The sequence below is a fragment of the Castor canadensis genome, chromosome 15 (assembly GCF_047511655.1).
Source record: "Castor canadensis chromosome 15, mCasCan1.hap1v2, whole genome shotgun sequence".
In the NCBI taxonomy this organism is placed as follows: domain Eukaryota; kingdom Metazoa; phylum Chordata; class Mammalia; order Rodentia; family Castoridae; genus Castor; species Castor canadensis.
Window position 1 is genome coordinate 59,883,103 of NC_133400.1, and position 18,173 is coordinate 59,901,275.

The 18,173-nt window shown below is 37.2% G+C and overlaps 1 protein-coding gene across 1 annotated transcript in view; it reads left to right on the forward strand.

The window, feature by feature from the left end:
• The first annotated feature begins 1,358 nt into the window (after positions 1-1,358).
• Positions 1,359-18,173, forward strand: part of LOC109676318 (neutral amino acid uniporter 4-like) — a 77,360-nt gene continuing 60,545 nt past the window's right edge. The window contains exons 1-2 of the mRNA XM_074056306.1: positions 1,359-1,425; positions 15,962-16,037. The gene's annotated coding sequence lies outside the window, so the exon portion shown is untranslated. The remainder of the gene's footprint in view (positions 1,426-15,961; positions 16,038-18,173) is intronic.

The following is an 18,173-nucleotide window of genomic DNA, read 5'->3' on the forward strand; positions in this document are numbered from 1 at the left end:
ATTCCTGTCATAATTGCTGAAGTAAATATATAGTTGCTTGGTTTCCTGGATTTGTGCTTATTTGTGTTCTCAGGATCAAGATTTTTTTCTGACTGTCTAAACCTGCCATAAAGCTTTAATCATTGGTGCTAACAAAGATCCACATATTTTAGGAAACTTTCTTTGAAATTGGCCTTAGGAATATTTTTGGAGCCAGACAACATTATTACTCTCATTTTTTTTTTGGCTAAATACATCCGACTATTGAACAATAAAAATCTTATTAATCATACTGCAAATGCTCAGTGTATCCAGAGCAGTTTCAAATTATTTATATCTAACAAAAACTTAGGATACCTTCAGAGAACAAATATCTGACCCCTTATGTATATTCACAATAATATCCCATAATCTAGTAAGACAGTTTCTGAAACAGATCCCAGATACTTAAAGAGCAGTGTCAGTGTAATTTGACCAGTGGCCTCTAAAGTTGACTGCTTTAAGTAACTTAGCTCTGTTAGATGCTTGGATCCAGAACTGGTTACATAATTAATTTGAGAATTCTTCTCAGAGTAGAATTTTCTTCCAATAAGACAATGATTTGATGTATCATTAATTTTAATAGCAATCTCAGATTTTGCTTATTTATTATTATAGTTCATCACTGTGATTTTTTTCCTTTTGAATTAATATATGCCTTATAGTTCGTACACAAATGTGTATACTTCCTGAAGAACTTTAACATGTGCATATATCTTTCATGCATTAACACCAAGATTAAGATAGGTAACATTTCAAGCATCCCCCAAGCTCCCTATGTTCCTCTTACCCCAGGATAACAATGTTCTGACTTACTGTAGCAATAGATTAGGTTAGCCTACTTTTGAATTTCACAGAAATGGAACCATACAGCTGTACTCTCTTGTTTCTGAACTTCTTTCACTTCACATCATGTATACAAGATTCATCCATGTGATCATGTATAATGGAGTTCTGTTCTTTTTTGTGACCTTAAATATATCATTCTATGATTGTACAACAATCCTTGACTCAGTGTACTGCTGATGGATGTTTGGGTTATTTAGTTTGGAGTTGTGGTATGGGAGCTCTTGTAGATGGGTGTGGGAAGACTTAAGCTCTCATTCTGTTGGGTATGTTGCTAGGAATAGAATTGCTACATTGTACTTACCTTCAGCTTTCATGAGCATTGCCCAAAGAGTTTGTACCAATTTACTCTCCTGTGTTGTTTAAATGATACAAAGGAAAGTGATGTACTTTCCTACATTTATCATTAAAGAAATTTTTTACATGAGCATTTAAATAGGAACCTTTAAGATAGTAAGACAAAATTTCTTCATTTTTCCCTTCACTTTCCTAGACTACTTCTCATCCATTGGATTTGTGAAGTTGCCACCATCTTCCTGGCTATTTTTGCAGAGGTACAAGGTAATTCTTTTATGACATTTCTATTAATTTGTGTGCCATTTATGTGCACCCAGGGTGAATTGCTAGCAAGAGAGTGGGCTGTGATTCCCTCTCGCCTCCTGCACATTTAGCTAAGACTCTGACCGGCTTTAAACTGTGTGTGAACAGACATGAGACACAGGAGGTTTGACGAAGGCAGTGTGATTATCTTCTTATCAGATAACTTTCAAGCACATGATTAATTTTACAGGATATATCAGAAGTCCCTGGCTGGTCTCCATGTGCAACCTCCTCCACAAAGAACTGCCAGTGCAGATTCAATTTCCTCCAGGCTTCCGCAGAAGAGGGTACAGTGTGCTGAAATTTGACTTGCTTCCCAATGAAGATAAAAGTCTTACATTCTCGGTTCTAAACAGTGCAGAAGGCCAGGGTGACTCTGGTAGAGTTATGTTGTAACTTTGCCTCAGGCAGTAATAGTCTTTATGAGATATAATGAGATTAGGGAACTAAATTAGGAAAAGGAAGACTTGGTGTCCTTCTAAGTTCATTTAGTAACTGTGTGTAAATGGATCATGTTCTGGAAACAGTTTCAATGGGTCTCCCAGGGAAATTCCAAAAGCCTATGTTACCGTATGTAGTTGAAAGCAGGGACTTGGAGAATTGCTTCTAGACTTCTGCAATGTGATCAAGAGGATATGTGGTATGTACAGTGGCTGGTGTAGAATTCAAAAGTATTTATTTCATTGATTAGGTTTTACACAACTTTTTTTGGTAGTACTAGGGTTTGGACTTAGAACCTCAAGCCAAGCAGGTGCTCTACCACTTGAGCCACTCTGCCAGCCCTTTTTTGTGTTGGGTATTTTCAAGATAGGGTCTCTTGAACTACTTTCTCAGGCCAATTGTGAATCACAATCCTCCTGATCTCTGTCTCCCGAGTAGCTAGGATTACAGGTGTGAGCCCCTGATGCCAGCTTTTATACAACTTCTTTGTAGTCATTGCCTTTGTAGTCATCTGATGAAAATTTTTTCCAATGACTGTTTATTTCTCCTTTAGAGGTAGCTACCTTACAAAGAAGAACTGTCAGGGAGAGTCTCTAAATAACAACACATCTCCTTCCAGACTTCCATTCAACAGAAAACAGAGCTTCAAACACTCCTGTCTCTGAATTTCATTTAATATACTAAGCAATAGCAATACCTCTGTCAAGTCCCAGCCACCTATTTAAATCCAGTCATAGTGATATAGCATGCAGAGACTAACACAGAGTGGAAGTGTTTGTCCTCTTTCTTTTCTCCCAGAAACCCAAAAGGGTGATGTAAGTTTCACTGTCAAAATGAGTTCATGTACACAAAGCACTTCACTATGAATACAGCAGTAGAGAATTTTAATATAGTATTCTGCTGTTTTTGTTCCACTGTCATAAAACAATATAATCTGATAGATGCCTCAAATTTATGTGTAGGATTGCTTACTAGTATTCTATATATTAAAATGAGAAGATTAGTTATTCAACAACACATAACTCTTTGAAGAAAATTATGTTACTATTTAATAAATCCATGGCAGAAAATAATATTTAAAAACCTAGGCAAACTCACAATTTATTTTTAGGTAAGAGAAGCAGATTACAAAGTGGATAGAGAAATCAAATGCAAAAAGTACATATATAGTGAAAATAAAGTATTTTTGAAAAGACTTGGAAGAGATATATAAAAATGTTAACAGTATAAGGATTCTGGACTTTCTCAAAATCAATTTCATATCTATACTGAATTGTTTATGTTTCTCACAATATATATTATATTATGGTAAAACAACAGTTATTTTAAAAAGAAAAGACTCAACATAGTGAAAACAAGTTGTCAAACTGGTTGTAAGAGTTTGTGAAGGCAAAACATCTGACTGAATTTTCCAGTTTTCAGCTAGTAGTTTTGATTTTGCAAGCACAGCCTCATTTATTAGGTTAAGAGTCCAATCTTCCATAAAGTCCAAAGAAAGACAACACAGATAGGAATAGAGGAGGTTGTTAACTTTTCCATGAAACCAGCCATCTGATTTTCTGAGCCTAAGACGAATTTGATATCTGTGTGTCAGTTAAGTCTGAGCAAGTCTAGATGCTCCTTGTGGTGGTGGCCTTCTGTTTCTTATGACTGGTGAATGGTCCCAGGCAAATGTCCAAAAACTCCAGATGCTAAGGAACATCACTGATTGTACAGATACAAGGATATTTCATGTCCTTCTAACAAGAGACACAACAAAGTAATATCAAAAACAAATGGCTTCAGAAAAATAGTTATCTGAAGAATAAGCTCAAATCATTTTTTGCATATCATACATGATCAAAACTCTCAAACTCTATGCCCGTCATTTTATGTCAATTTCTCCTTACTTAAATCAACCTAAATACCAAAGTTTGCTGAAATATTAGTGCACATCTTAATAATTAACTCTTGAGCTTTTGCCATGTATTATGTACTGTACTAAATCATGATTAATTTATTTGTTTTGGATGGATTGTTGTTATACCTCATTTCCTTTTTGGAAAAGGCAGTGAAAATATAACTATCCTAGTAGGTTCTTGTCTTTCTTCCCCCCTCCCTTTCATTATCTAATTTAAACTTGGAATTAGGATTTGAATACACACACTCTATGGACAATTGTAACACTTTCTCTCAAGAAATGTTATAAACTTCCTAGGTAAAATTGAGAAATCCTAGGGACTTGTTTGAAATTCTGTGCCCTATTGTCTTTAAAAAAACAAAATAAAACACATAAAAAAATCCCTTTTATTCCCAGTGTGGTGGCGCCTACCAGTAATCCCAGCTACTTGGGAAATGTAGACAGGAGAATTGCAGTTTGAAGCCAGAACCTAAATCAAAAACAACATTATAACAAAAAGACTGGAGTCATGGCTCAAATGGTAGAGTGCTTGCCTAGAAGTACATAACCATAAAGACTGAGCTGATAATCTCTAGGTATCAGCAGCACATGGAGTGCTTGCATCTTCATCATTGCTTGCTTCTTCTGCAGAAATGGTGGTACAGAGGCACACAGAAAACTCATGGCCACACAAAATAAAACCCTGGTTTATGGGCTGAGGCCTGGTCTTAAGAGCTTGGGGGTGTAATGATGCTTTTAAAGCAAGGCACTCAGCATGACTGAAGGGGCTATCTGTCAAAATGATGCTATTGTATTATCAAAGAAGCCCACCAAAAAAACCCAAAAGAATATAAAAATGATTTCTTTTTTTAAAAAAGTGTTAGGTTGCAGACACATCTCTGCAAGCTAATGGTCAGGTATCACTGAGAAAATCTTTGAAATCCCAGTATGTTTGGGGTAGGGACAATTAATGTCCTTCTTGCTATTCTTAACATGCCATACCTAACATGCCATCCCAACCACTGTACTCTTGATTCTCTTTCTTGAAGTCAACCTTTCTTTTAATCCATGTCACTTGTCAACTTCTAATAGACTATAAAAGGTACTTATTTATTATGGCTTTTATAGTCTCCTTCCCATGGAATATAAACTCCATTAAGGCAGGGCTCATTTGCATTTTGTTCACTGATATGTGCCAAACAGTACATGAAACCATGCCTTGCAGTAGGAGTTCATGAAACATTTTGGGAATGCATGAATGCCTTATGTATATAACCTGCTCCAGTGAGACTACATGAGTATATAAAAGTAAAGCATTACTTTTTATTTGGAGAGTTAACTGCTAAAATAAATTGTGTTATGGGACTTCCCTCATTAGATTTGCTAATATAGTCTCAAGGAAGATTCATATAATTCTTTTCCAAAAATTCTAGGCATTGTACTTCTGGACTTGTGTATTTTGTCCTTCCTGAGTTGACACTGAATATTGAGGCTCAGAGTTAACCTCCTTAAATCACCACCTCCTTTATACTGAGTCACACTCTATCCTCAGAATGTGCACTTACAAGGAAGTGCTTCCTAACTTTTCAGCCATCAGGAAACTATTTTTTATGTGTAGTGGGATAACTTGTATTTATGAGATACTGAGATGCTACTTTGTATTTTGCTTTTGTTGCTGTCAAAGAATTAAAAAAAATAGGATTCATTTGTAGTTTTCATTTTCATTTTGCTCCCTCTCGAGTTCATGAAGGAATCTAGGCATTTGTCCCCTGCCCCCTCCTCAAGCACTGCCTCATAAAGCACATGTGCTGCTGACACACTGCCTTTTCTTAAGATGTGTGACGCACTGTGGAGCCTATGCCAGATGTTACCAAGGCAATAGGAAAAGATGGTTGCCATTGGGTTGAGGGAAGACTGCAAGAACCAAATGGAGGAAATGGAAATGGCTTAAATTCTGTTTGGACATCAAAGTCTTTGGCCTTTTCTTGGAATTGAATGGGAAACTATCAGAAGTTTGAGCAGAAGAGGGAGATGTTCTAGATTTTGTTGTAAGAGTATCACTTAGTTACTTTGTTGAGGATAATTTGAAGGAGGCAAGGAATGTAGCAGGGAGAAGTGTTGGAAGGCACTGCAATAATCTTGGCAAGAGAGAGTAGTGGGGTTCTTATCCGTTTGTGGTTAGTTAGCTTTGGGCTGGTGGAATGGCTTAAATGATAGAGCACCTGCTTAGCAAGCATGAGATGAGGCCTGAGTTCAGACCCAAGTATCACCAAAAAAAAAAAAAAAAAAAAAAAAGACAGAGAGAGAGAGTGGTGGCTCAAATCAAAGTGGTACTATGGGGTTGGTGAGAGGGCCAACACTTGGAAAGTAGTCCTTTTAGGGAATGTTTCTTTACTTATTTTTAATTGATATGTAAACTCATAAAATTATATACATATTTATGCAGTATAATGTAATATTTTGATACACGTATGCATTATATAATTTAAATCAGGTTAAAATATCTATCTCCTCAAACATTTATCATTTCTTCACGGTTAAAACATCCCAAATCTTTTATTCTAGCATTTTAAAATATACCTTCTGCACATATTTAATTATTGGTTGACAAATAATAACTGCATATGTTTATGAGGTTCAATGTGATGTTTGATTATAATTATGTATATAGTGTGGCATGAATAAATCAAGCTAATTAACATATATAACATCTTACCTATCATTTTTTATGGTGAGACACTTGAATTTACTCTGGGAGTTTTTTAATATGCATAATATACTATTTACAACTACAGTCATATTTTAAAAGAAGAATTAGGGATGGGGCATTTTATTTCATTTCAAGTCTCTCATCCCTGGATCCCTGAAGTATATATGCCTGAGACTGGTGTATCTGAGTTCTGTGTAGCCTGCAGAGGTAGACAGAGCAGAGCTAGAACTGCCTGGCCCACACAAGCACTGAGCTCATAACCCTGATCTTGTTAGCTTCTGCTCTAAGCAACTCAGCTAAACATAGGCTAAGACAATACAGAGCTCCACAGCCCCCCTTCCATTGCGTCTGACTCAGCCTCAGCACTCTCAGGAAATTTCACATAAAATCCTTGAAGCTTCTTTGCTTTTGTTGTTGAAACAGTATTAAGTCCTTATAAAATGGGCTTAGAAAATAAAGCAAAGTTTACAGAGAGTTCTGCTAATACTACAGCAAGTCCATGTGGACTCATGTAACCATTCTCAGACAATTTTTACATGTTCACTTTGATAGTCTTTTTTAATTAAAAATTAATCAGAATTTTCTAAATTGGCTCACTTGTCCACAAGAGATCAGTTTGCCTTCTGGGCACACAATTGTATGTTCTAACAGCTTCTGTGAGGTAAAGAAATACCATATATTACAACTCAAATGGTAATAAGATGAAGATAACCCCTTCTTGAATAATAATTTTTTAAACCCTTCTTCACTCAAGGCACAATATTCCTTTGGAGGAGAATAGTCACGGGGAGAACATGCCAATTATAAGGCAATTGGTTTGTTTTTCTAGCCGACTTGCTGTATTAGGACTCCCCTAATGTGTTACATGTTCTGTTACAAAGTGTGACAATTTATGGTGCATTCTAGGGATTTCAGAAAAGGGAAATATCTTGCAAATTATTATCTGTGACAGAATTATAATTTTACAAATGATTAATCTCAATCATCCATCTCTTTCTTTCTCTTGGGTTAAGCGGGAATATTATAACCTGCAAAATTAGCTGTCAAAATGTAAGCCTGTGGTTTGGAGTATTCATACCTCAGGAAAACAGAAAAAAGATCTTCATTAATGAACTGGATTAAGGAGACATGCTGCTCTGTTGCTACAGTATGTTTCAGGACTTCCCTGTAGTCAGGAATATTTGCCAAATTGAATTGGGACTCTATATGACTACTACCCGTTTCCAGGGGTACCCTACCATCTAAGAGTGACATTTTTTTCCCTATGCCTCCCGTTTGGACTGAGTATAATTGATAATTAATGCATGCTATGATTCCTTCTTATTAAAGTTGCAGTGACTAGAGATAAATACCTTGATGGCAGAATCATTGGGAAAGTAGTCAAAAATGGGGAAAACTGGGCAAGGCACAGTGGCTCATGACCATAATCTTAGCTACTTGGGAGGCTGAGATTGGGAGGATTGTAGTTTAAGGTCAGCTTGTGCAAATAGTTCTCTCAAGATCCCATCTCCAAAATAGACCAAAATGGACTGGAGGTGTGGATCAAATGGTAGAGTGCCTGCTTTTACAAGGGCAAAGTCTGCGTTCAAACCCTAGTGCCACCAAAAAAAGGCAGGATACAGGACATATATCCCTAGACCAGTGCTTAAGTAAAAAGCAGCAGTCTGGGGTACAGGAGAGAATTATAGAGAAAATATAAAAATCAAGAATCATGTAAACAGATCAAGTAATCTCTAACTCCATCATTCCACCAGACATTACTTTGCAACTCCAGTACTATAAACTCTAACTTACATCACATTCTTAATGGACGTGCCTACTGTTTTGCTGGTCATTGTGTATGTAAGTGTATCACCCTCCCCACAGCTAGACTACTACATTCCAGGAACTGGAAGTAGTATACAGTAAATTAATTTTTTAAAAATGAAGGAAGAATAGCATACTGAATAAAGTAGATCATTTAAAAAGAACTGGCTCATAAATTAGGTTGTATAGATACCTAATTACATGATTATCATCTAAACAATTCATGTCATGACCTATTTCTTAGCTTGGAAGAAAGAGTTAGGGCCTTTATGTTTTCCAAGCCTCCATAACAAAGAAAAAAACAGAAGTTGCAAAGGATGGTAATGCTTAGGGCTACTTTATACACAGAGGTGTTGCTACAATGATCTTCTAACTTCCATCTGTACCTGAGAATCCCTGTGATTTTACATGTGTGGATTTTAAACACATTAGCATTTCCAGACTTCCATGTATTTTAAAATTGCACAAGTAACCCTGAGAGTCTTAGCCACAGTTGAAAGTCCCTTGCTAAGGATGACTGCTGACATTGTTTCTGAAGAGGGGTAGGAAATTTTGGCCTCTGCTCCTTTACTCTTTCTCACTACTTTTTTAGTCTAGAATTTAGCTGAAGGCGTGGAAGACCCGAGACGAATTACTTTCCTAAGAGGGAGCTGATAATGACATGGAGAAGACCACTCTAGAGGCCATCTACATGTTCCTTCATTGTCCTGAGCCATGAGCACCCTCATGTGGCTCTCTCTGTTTCTGTTCTTCCTCCATCTTCCTTCCTTCCTTCCCTCTCTCCCTCTCTCCCTCCTTCCTTTCCTTCCTTCTTTCCTTCCCCCCCACACCCATTTTCTTTCTCTGTCTTTATCTCTCTCTGTCTTCAAATGCCTCCCAAAGTAGTCCTGATCTAGCATCATGTTATTTTCCTCTCCATTGTCTATCTTAGTGTTTCCTCATTCTTTAGCTGCTCATTTGGGGATCAGTGTTGGAGAGATGATCTCATCTCTTCAGCTTCAGTTTCCTCTTGACTCATTAGAACTGCCCAGACTCTTGCTGTACTGATTTCTCTGCCTCAGTGCCCTCTGTTGGCTACCTTACTCTCAAGACTCTCAAGAAGCTGAGAGGTTGAGCTCATCTTTTCACAAAAGGTAACTTCTTGGTTAAAGTGGTAAAACACTACCAGGTCAAGTGCCCCTCCTGACTCAGTCCATCTTGGACTTGATGTTGGGAGTTATAGTGAACCGAGTTTCTATGCCTTGGAGTGGTCTCTATTGAAAAACTATGGAGATAGCAGATTCTTGGTATCTTGTAGACCAACAACATCTGTTTTGTTTTACCCTTGGTTATATGCATTGAAGCATGCCTCCTTTTCTAATTTTTAGGTCCTGGGGAATTTTTATGTTACAGATAGAATTTAGCAACATGACTACCATACTTTCTATGTTGAACGAACTCTTGCTACATTTTGATATGTGTAATTACATCTTCATCCCATCTTTCTCTTTTTTCATCTTTCTTTCCTCTTTCTCTTCATTTCCCTTTTCAATCCTTCCTCTCTCCTTTCCACAACAGTAAGGACCTACCACATTGGAGACTCTGTAAGGTGCCACAGTATCAAAATTGAAAGGACATATTTACTACCGTCAAAAACCGTCAAGATACTTACTGTCTAAAGGGGAGAAGATAGCTACGGGAGGGTGCTATGTTAAGATAGGATTATGTTTGTTCCCCTCATAATTTTCCCTTCATTTATTTAAGATAGCCCAGTAATTCCTTACTACTTCATTGCTTTGGGGATTTTTTTTTTCAGAGTGGAAAACATAAGAAGCAGATGTCAATGTTTTTTCTTTCCTTTTGTAAATGTCTCAAGTCCTTACTGAGATGTTATGCACATCCCAGAGAGAAGTTGAGCAATGGCGTTTCTCTAAGGAAACAAGAGCAAAGAGGAGGAGAGTCTCCAACAGCTGGGGGAAAGCATGAACATTGGGAGGGATTCCCAGAAGGAGTGAGGAGCTTATGCCCTCCTTAGCAGCACCCCAGGGAGGTGATGGATCCACAGCAAACCAGTGTGTTATTGTTACACTGAACACCCTAGCCTCCTACAGTACTGGAACAGCAGAGTCCTTCTATCTCAAGGCGTCATTTGGGCCGGGTCCTTCATGATGGCAAAGAAACCAATGTCCAGAGAACCCATTTTACACTTTTTGAGGTATGGAATAATGGGAGCCCCACATAGTAGCAAGCAAGGAGGACTGCCATTGAGGAATGGGACAGAACTTCATTCTGGCTGGGTGACAGAGGTTTTAGAATAAAATATAGATAAATGTAAAGGACAAGAGTTTAGGAGTGGTGGTACATGCCTATAATCCCAGCTAGTTGGGGGGCAGAGATAGGAGAATCATGGTTTGAGGCCAGTCTGAGCAAAAGTGCAAGACCTTATCTTAACATCTAAAAGCAAAAGGATTTGAGGTACGGCACAAGCAGTAGAACAAAGCACAAGGTCAGCCATTCAATCCACAGTACCCCAGACACCCACGAAAAAAATGTAAAGGAGAGGAAAACATAGACTCTAATAAATTGAGCCTTCTTATGCCAAACCTCTGAAATGCAAAATGATCCAGAGTTTGAAACTTTTTGAGAACAGGGTGCCAAAACATGCCACAATGGAAAATTCTATACCACAAAACTGTCTCAGGTACAAAATTATTTAAAATATATTATAAAATTACTTTCAGGTTATATGTATAAGGTGGATAAGGAACACAAATGAGTTCTTCTTTAGACTTTTGGTCCCATCCCTGAATATTCCATCTATATTCAGGAGATATAGATATAGATATATAGGCAAATATTCCAAAATCTGTATTTAAAAACATTCAAGTCATTTCTGTCTATAGGCATTTCAGATAAGAACTACTCAAGCTGTGTGAAACACATGATGACTGGAACATAATAAACCAACAAGAAATGTGCTCTAGTCTAACATAGGGAAATACTTGCTTCTAGAAACTACTAGCATAAACTTATGGAGAAAAACTAAAATCACAAACTACAAAAAATATAGACTCACATGCTATGGGGACACTCACAATGCCTTGTCATTCTCAAGCCAGGGGAGATGCCAGTAGTCCACTGGAGGTTGGCTCACTGTTCAATCAGAGGACAGTGCTCAGCTACCCACTGTTCTCTCCAATGTTGTGTTAGGCTAAGTCATGTAACCTCTTGAAATCTCATTCTGTTTCCTGCCCATCTATCTATCTACCTACCTGTCTATCTATCTATCTATCATCTATCTATCAACTATCATTTATTTATCATCTAAGTATCTATGTATCTATCATCTATCTAGCATTTATCTATCATTTATCTATCATCTAGCTATCAACTGTCTATCTATCATTTATCTACCTATCTATCTATCTATGCAGTACTAAGGTTTGAATTCAGGGCAGTTTCTCTGCTGCTTGAGCCACACCTCCAGCCCTTTTGCTCTGGTTATTTTGGAGACTGGCCTCTCTTTTTGATCAGGCCAGTCCAGACCATGAGCCTCCTATTTTATGCTTCCTGCAGTCACTGAGATGACAGGCATGCAACACCATGCCCAGCTTGTATCCACTGAGATGGAAAATTTTTTTGCCCAGGTTGGCCTGGAGCCATGATCCTCCAAGTCTCAGCCTCCCACATAGTTTGGGATGACTGGCACACACCACCACACCCAGCTACTGGTTGAGACTGGGGTCTCGTAAACATTTTGCCCTGACAGGCTACCAACTGTGATCCTACTGATCCCAGCCTCACAAGTAGCTAGGATTACAGAAGTGAGACACAGGCTCATAACTGGTTTCCTCTTTTGAGAAGTGAAAAATTTGTATTGTTCTGGAGAAATTTGAGGCAGATTGAATTTGCATACAGAAAAGTACTTGATAAAGCATCATGTAAGTTTGTATAGCATGTTATTATGATTATATACCATAAAAAGTTTTATTGCTATGAACAATCTAAAGTTTACTCTCAACAAAGTATCTCAGCTGTATTCTAAAATCTTCAACAAAAAAGACTTTTTTTTTTAATGCAACTAAAAGCATTCCTTGGTTGAATGTTGTCTTGTTCACATGATGATATACTTACCAGTAAAACTAAAGTTCCAGGTGTTATGTTAGACTTTGTGTATATAGGGCGAATAACAGACAAGGTTCTTGCCTTCAAAGGGATTACAGCCTAATAGCAGAGAACCCAATATTACACAAATTTGCAAAATTTGCCAAGAACAGACTATCACAGGCCATGATATTTTGCCCCAAACCAAAATATGCCACTTGGCGTAAAAATAATTTTGAGTTGAAGGAAATTAAGAATCAACAGGGGCAGGAAGAGTCCTTTGCCCACTCTTTATCTGCCTAAAGGCAGGGCATAAATTTCTCTTTGAGAAAGGTAAGTTCCTCACCCCTGATCCACCATCCCAAGGAGAGAAGAACAGCTCTTATCATAGCTCTTATCCTCCTCTTCCTCATCTCCATCTTCCTCCTCCTTCTCCTCCTCCTTTTCCTCCTCCTCCTTTGATATTGGGGACTCAATAGCAAAATAAATCTAGGGCTGGGGATGTAGCTCAGTGGCTGGGTGTTTGCCTAGCATGCAGGAGGCTCTGGGTTTAATCCCTAGTACCTAAAAAAACAGAACAAATAAAAAAACCAACACAATAAATCTTTACCTGAACAGTCCTTACTAGATTTCACTTTCCATTAGTTCTCTGTTACATGTCCTGTCATTTCCCCACTCCACATTTAACATTTCTTGAAGTGTGTGTGGGTATACATATATGTTCTAAACATACATGTATATACATATATATATATATACATATACATACTTACAAATCTAACCGCTTCTTTGAGTTTATGTGATTTCCTGTGCATGTAAACATTAAAAAAAAAAACAAAACTGTGTGCCTTTTCTTCTGTTAATCCATCTTTGTTAGTTTAATTTGCAGGCCTCCAGGGACAGATTTAAGAGGCAGAGGAAATGTCTTCCCACTTGGCAGGGTTTTAAGAGAGTGTAAGAGCACTGAACTACGTAAGAGTGAGCCCAGGAAACACTTTATGAGAAATTGAGAGTTAAGCTGAGTCCTAAATGGAGAATAGGGGCGTGTGTGTGTGTGTGTGTGTGTGTGTGTGTGTGTGAGAGAGAGAGAGAGAGAGAGAGAGAGAGAGAGAGAGAGAGAGAGAGGGGTAGAGGCACAGGTAAACATCTTTGACTTAAGAAAAGAAAGCTCTTGAGGTCTTAAAAGAACACAGAAGTAGTGTAGATGATATTTCTCAAAATGCCTCTTTTGTTGCATCATTTTTATGAGTGTTAACATTTCAAGAACCTACCTAGTAGCATTCAAAGCATGATTGCATAAAGACTTTCAAAAATAACAAAGGACATGTGAAATAAAGGAGAGAAGAGGCACATATTCCATATGGAATAAATCTAGAAATTCTGTGCATACATACACATGAAACATAATGCTCCATTATAGTTTGTATGAAAATTAGGCTGACTTAGGTTACTACCTTTCATCTTCTCTGGCGATATTGTTCAGCATAAATTTTTCTGCTAATATCCATCCCACTATCTACATTTCTTTTTCTTTCCTCTCATGAAAGCCAGAGCATCTGTATTATTTACAAGACCTATTTTCCACACTTGATTAGTTTACTATAGTGAGTGATTCCCAAGGAGGACTATCAGTTAGTCTCAGGTTTTCATTCTCGCAGTTTTGATTCTCACTACATGAAGTGAGTGATAGTAAAGCAAAATGTGCATTACATATTGTTTGTGTTAATCTTTCTGTTTCATTCAGACAGATATCATCCCCCCCAAAACACAGTCTAAAACACAAGCATGTCACCAATTGAGACAAAGACTGTTTCCAAAATGCTTAGGTGCAGCCAAGCAAAATCAGCTCTCCACTACATAACACACCACTCTTTTTATTACCTTCATTAAGACATTTAAGCATCCCGCTAAAGTGCCACTCCATCACTGAACTGTCCCTATTGTGTAGCTTCCTGTGCACCATGACTAGGGGTTTCCCTGATAGAGATCTGCTCAAAATTTCTTTCCACTCAGCTTCAATGACTGCAATTATTGAGGCCTCCCGGCTAATGACACGCGGTTTGCATCCATTTTATGCACAAGCGCTACTTTTCCCAATAGCCAAAGCCAGAGCCAATGAGCAACAAAATAATGTAGTACTAGATTATAGCCAAAGTATAATATATATACATCCGCACGCGCATGAATCCATACTGACAGAATAAACACATAAATGGGAGGAAAGTGACAAGCCTCCTTCACAAAAAAATTCCAAAGACATTTTTTAAAAAGCTTCAGGGTGTGGGGGTTAATATTCTTCCTTTTAAGTTTGAATTGGACTTGGAAACTTGCTTCCTAAAAGTCAATATTGAAAGGGAAAAACAGGAACTGTTACTTTTGCCAATGATAAATCATATTGATACCTTCCCATATGAAGTGATGAGGACACTATATGTCTGGGATATTCTTTCCAAAGCCCAAGGCCCTGATACAGTCATGAGAAAAAACATGAGACAAAATCAAATTCCGATAAAGTCAAAATAAGTGATATTCAAAAGACCAGTATTAGTCAAACTATCAAGGTAAGTCTGGAGTTTAGTCAATAGTAATGTATCAATGTCAGTTCCTTAGGTTTGACAAATGCACTACAATTGTGTAAGTATATACAGAAATACTGTGATGTCTTTGCAAATTTTTTGTAAATATGAAATTATTCCAAACTTAAAAGTTTAAAAAAAAGTTAGTGTTATTTTTACTTTGTGACAATCATGCTCCTTATTAATGAAAGATTTTACAAGATTACATTAAAAATAACTAATAGGAATTGACTGTTCACATTGTGCCAGGCACCGCACTAAGTCTTCACACACTGTACTTCATGCTTACAATGTATGAGGGAAATATGACGATCAGTCCCATGTTACAGATGAGAAAACACACTGAGGTTAAATACCTTGCTCAACATCCCGCAACAAATACTACACAGCTTTCACAACTTTCTGAATCATCAGAAAGACCCAGTGACTTTTGGAACTGTATTGTTGGATGCAGGCCCCTATCTACTTAATTCATCAAAGAATCGGCTGTTTGCTACACAGGCTATTCAATTATCAAGAACAATCCATTTGCTAAATTACTGCACTGTGCGTGTTTGTTGTAAAAATAAAAGTGCACTGTGCTGTGATTTTCATCTGTTCTCCACCACCAGACACTTGATTTCTAATGGCAGGGACACGAGCTACTGTGTTATTATCTCCAGTGAGTAACTCACCCCTGGTTCCCAGTCCTGGGTCTGTTTGCTGCACAGAGGGAGCTCACTGTATGCTGGAGCGGGAAGGGATGAACAGTGCCGCTCCAGCAATGTTGGTTCAAATCAATCATTCCTGATGTGGAAATTTACATTTGAAAAAGGCTGATCCAAGAACCATAGACACAACTCTCACAAGAGGGAAAGCCCAAGGAAAAGCAAGCTTCATTGTTTTGGTGGTGATGGTGTTGATTCACTTTGTTTTGTATTTTTGTTCTGAGACTAAAAGTTGATTTAAGCATTTTCATACTGAACTGATCCAATTATTAAATTATGTTATCTTTTTTATAAGCTCTTCCAGAAAGGAAACAAAATAAAACCAGAAGCACAGGAAAGAGAGAGAGGGAGAGAGACAAACAGAAACAAGGGTGAGTAACGAGAAGATAAAACAGGCACCTCTGTATTCATTTCTAATATGTTGCAGCCCCAGACTCTCCCCACCTTGCATCTTTTCGAAGCCTCTGAATGTGACCAATGACCATTTTACCAGACGCAATGCTAACTACAAGAAGACTCTTCAAATCTAACCCTGCTGTTTGCCTCCCTGGCTTGCAGTAGCTGTTTACATAACATGGAGATAAACAGAAAACTAGATCTGCTTATTTCCAGGAACCGCATTAGCAAAGCAGAAAGTTAATGAAGGACACTGCCAAGTAGTATAGTGTGTTTAATAAAACACTTTCTGCCGGAAATGAAAGAAGCCTCTGCATGTGGGATGCAGCAGCTTATCACTAATTCAGAATCTGCCTCCAGCCTGGGACTTTTGTCTTTCTTCCTCCCACTAGCTGCACTTTCAAGTGAGATGACTTGCTTTGTAGGCTTCCCTGCTCTGGAAGGAAGCTCAGAGGAAGCAGAGTTGAGAGAGTTCATTAGGGGTATTTCACAGTCACTTGGATTGCAGTGTCTCTGTCTCATCTTTTTAGATCACACTGCTCATGGAGAGTCTTTCTTTATTTTGTTACTTATACTTGTACTTATACTTGTCCTACAAAGACTAGAGCTCCTGCATTTTCCACTTACATCAGTGGAACTTGTGCACATTTGAAAGTCTGTCCCGTGCTGCTGGGCATTCACTGATTGCAAATCAGCTTATTGTATTTTAAAACTTCAACATATTCTTGAAAATGTGGCATTTTGAAGATAACAATCTAATTCTAAGAGAAGCATATCACAAAAAGGAAGGAAAAAATAGATGACAGAGAAAGCAGGAGGGGAAAAAGAACAAAGAAAACAGAGACAAATGGACACGAGAAGGGTCAGGTAGAATGATGTTGTACAATTCAGATGCACTCTATAAGAAGTATGGAAAGATATTTTAGGTGTAATACATTTGATATCAATGAGAAACTTGGATCAGATGTACAAAAAGAAATGAAGAGGATAGAAACTGGAATGAATGAAAATGAGATAAAATTTATTTATTTCTTACACACAATGGTTCTAAAAGTACTTAGCCTGTGTAAAAGTAAAATGTATGACAATAATAGCGTAAGCAGTATGTGGGGAGTATCGGGAATATTCTGTTGTAGACAGTACATACTGCATATGAAGCAGTATAATGTTATTGGAAGGTAGATCCAGATTAATTTAAAATGTACATTGTACACTGTAAGAGTATCACTAAAGAATTTTTTTTAAAGAGGAGAAATTAGTAAGTCTATTGAGGAGAAAAACAGAACCGTGAAATTGTGCTTCAATTCAAGAAAAGGTAGTGAAAAAAAAGAAAGAAAAAATGTAACAGAGAAACAACTAGCAAGATACTTACATTTTAATCACTTGAACTAATAATAATATAATCATTTTAAATATGAATTACTTAAATATACCAGTTTAAAAAATAATGGTAATTATTCTGTCAGATTAAGTAAAAAGCAGAACCTAAGAAACCTATTTAAAATATAAAAGCATAAATTCACATCTTCAAATATTTAGACCTTACTAATATAAAAACATATAAGACATAGTACCTATATTAATAGATACAAAAGACTAGACTATAAGGCAACTCATTAACTTCTGAAGGTGTTCATAATATATATATGTGTGTGTATATACGTATATATATCCATCTTATACCACTACAGTATCCTATAAAGTACTTATTATTGTCCGTAACTTTGGAGACTAGAAAACTTTAGCTTAAAAAGTTAAACCATGCATCCAATGTTTCTTGGATAAAGCAGAGCTGGGGTTAATATCCAGGCTTATTAGAAACCCCACACAATGATTCACTGTTTGAAATTGTCACGACAGATAGCTTGTTTAATAATAACTGAAAGTCAATTGATTGGTTTTTGCAATATTTTCTGGATCTTTTGAGGATATACCTTTATTAATTATGAATACAGGTCAATTTTATTATGGAAAAGAGGAGGGAGTTGTTATGATCTCAATTTGAAATCTCACATGTCAATATTTTATAGGTCTGTAATAATATACTTATAACTTTTTGACGATCCAATTTTATTATTCTTAGTGATCTGAACTTGTGCTCTGAAATCACA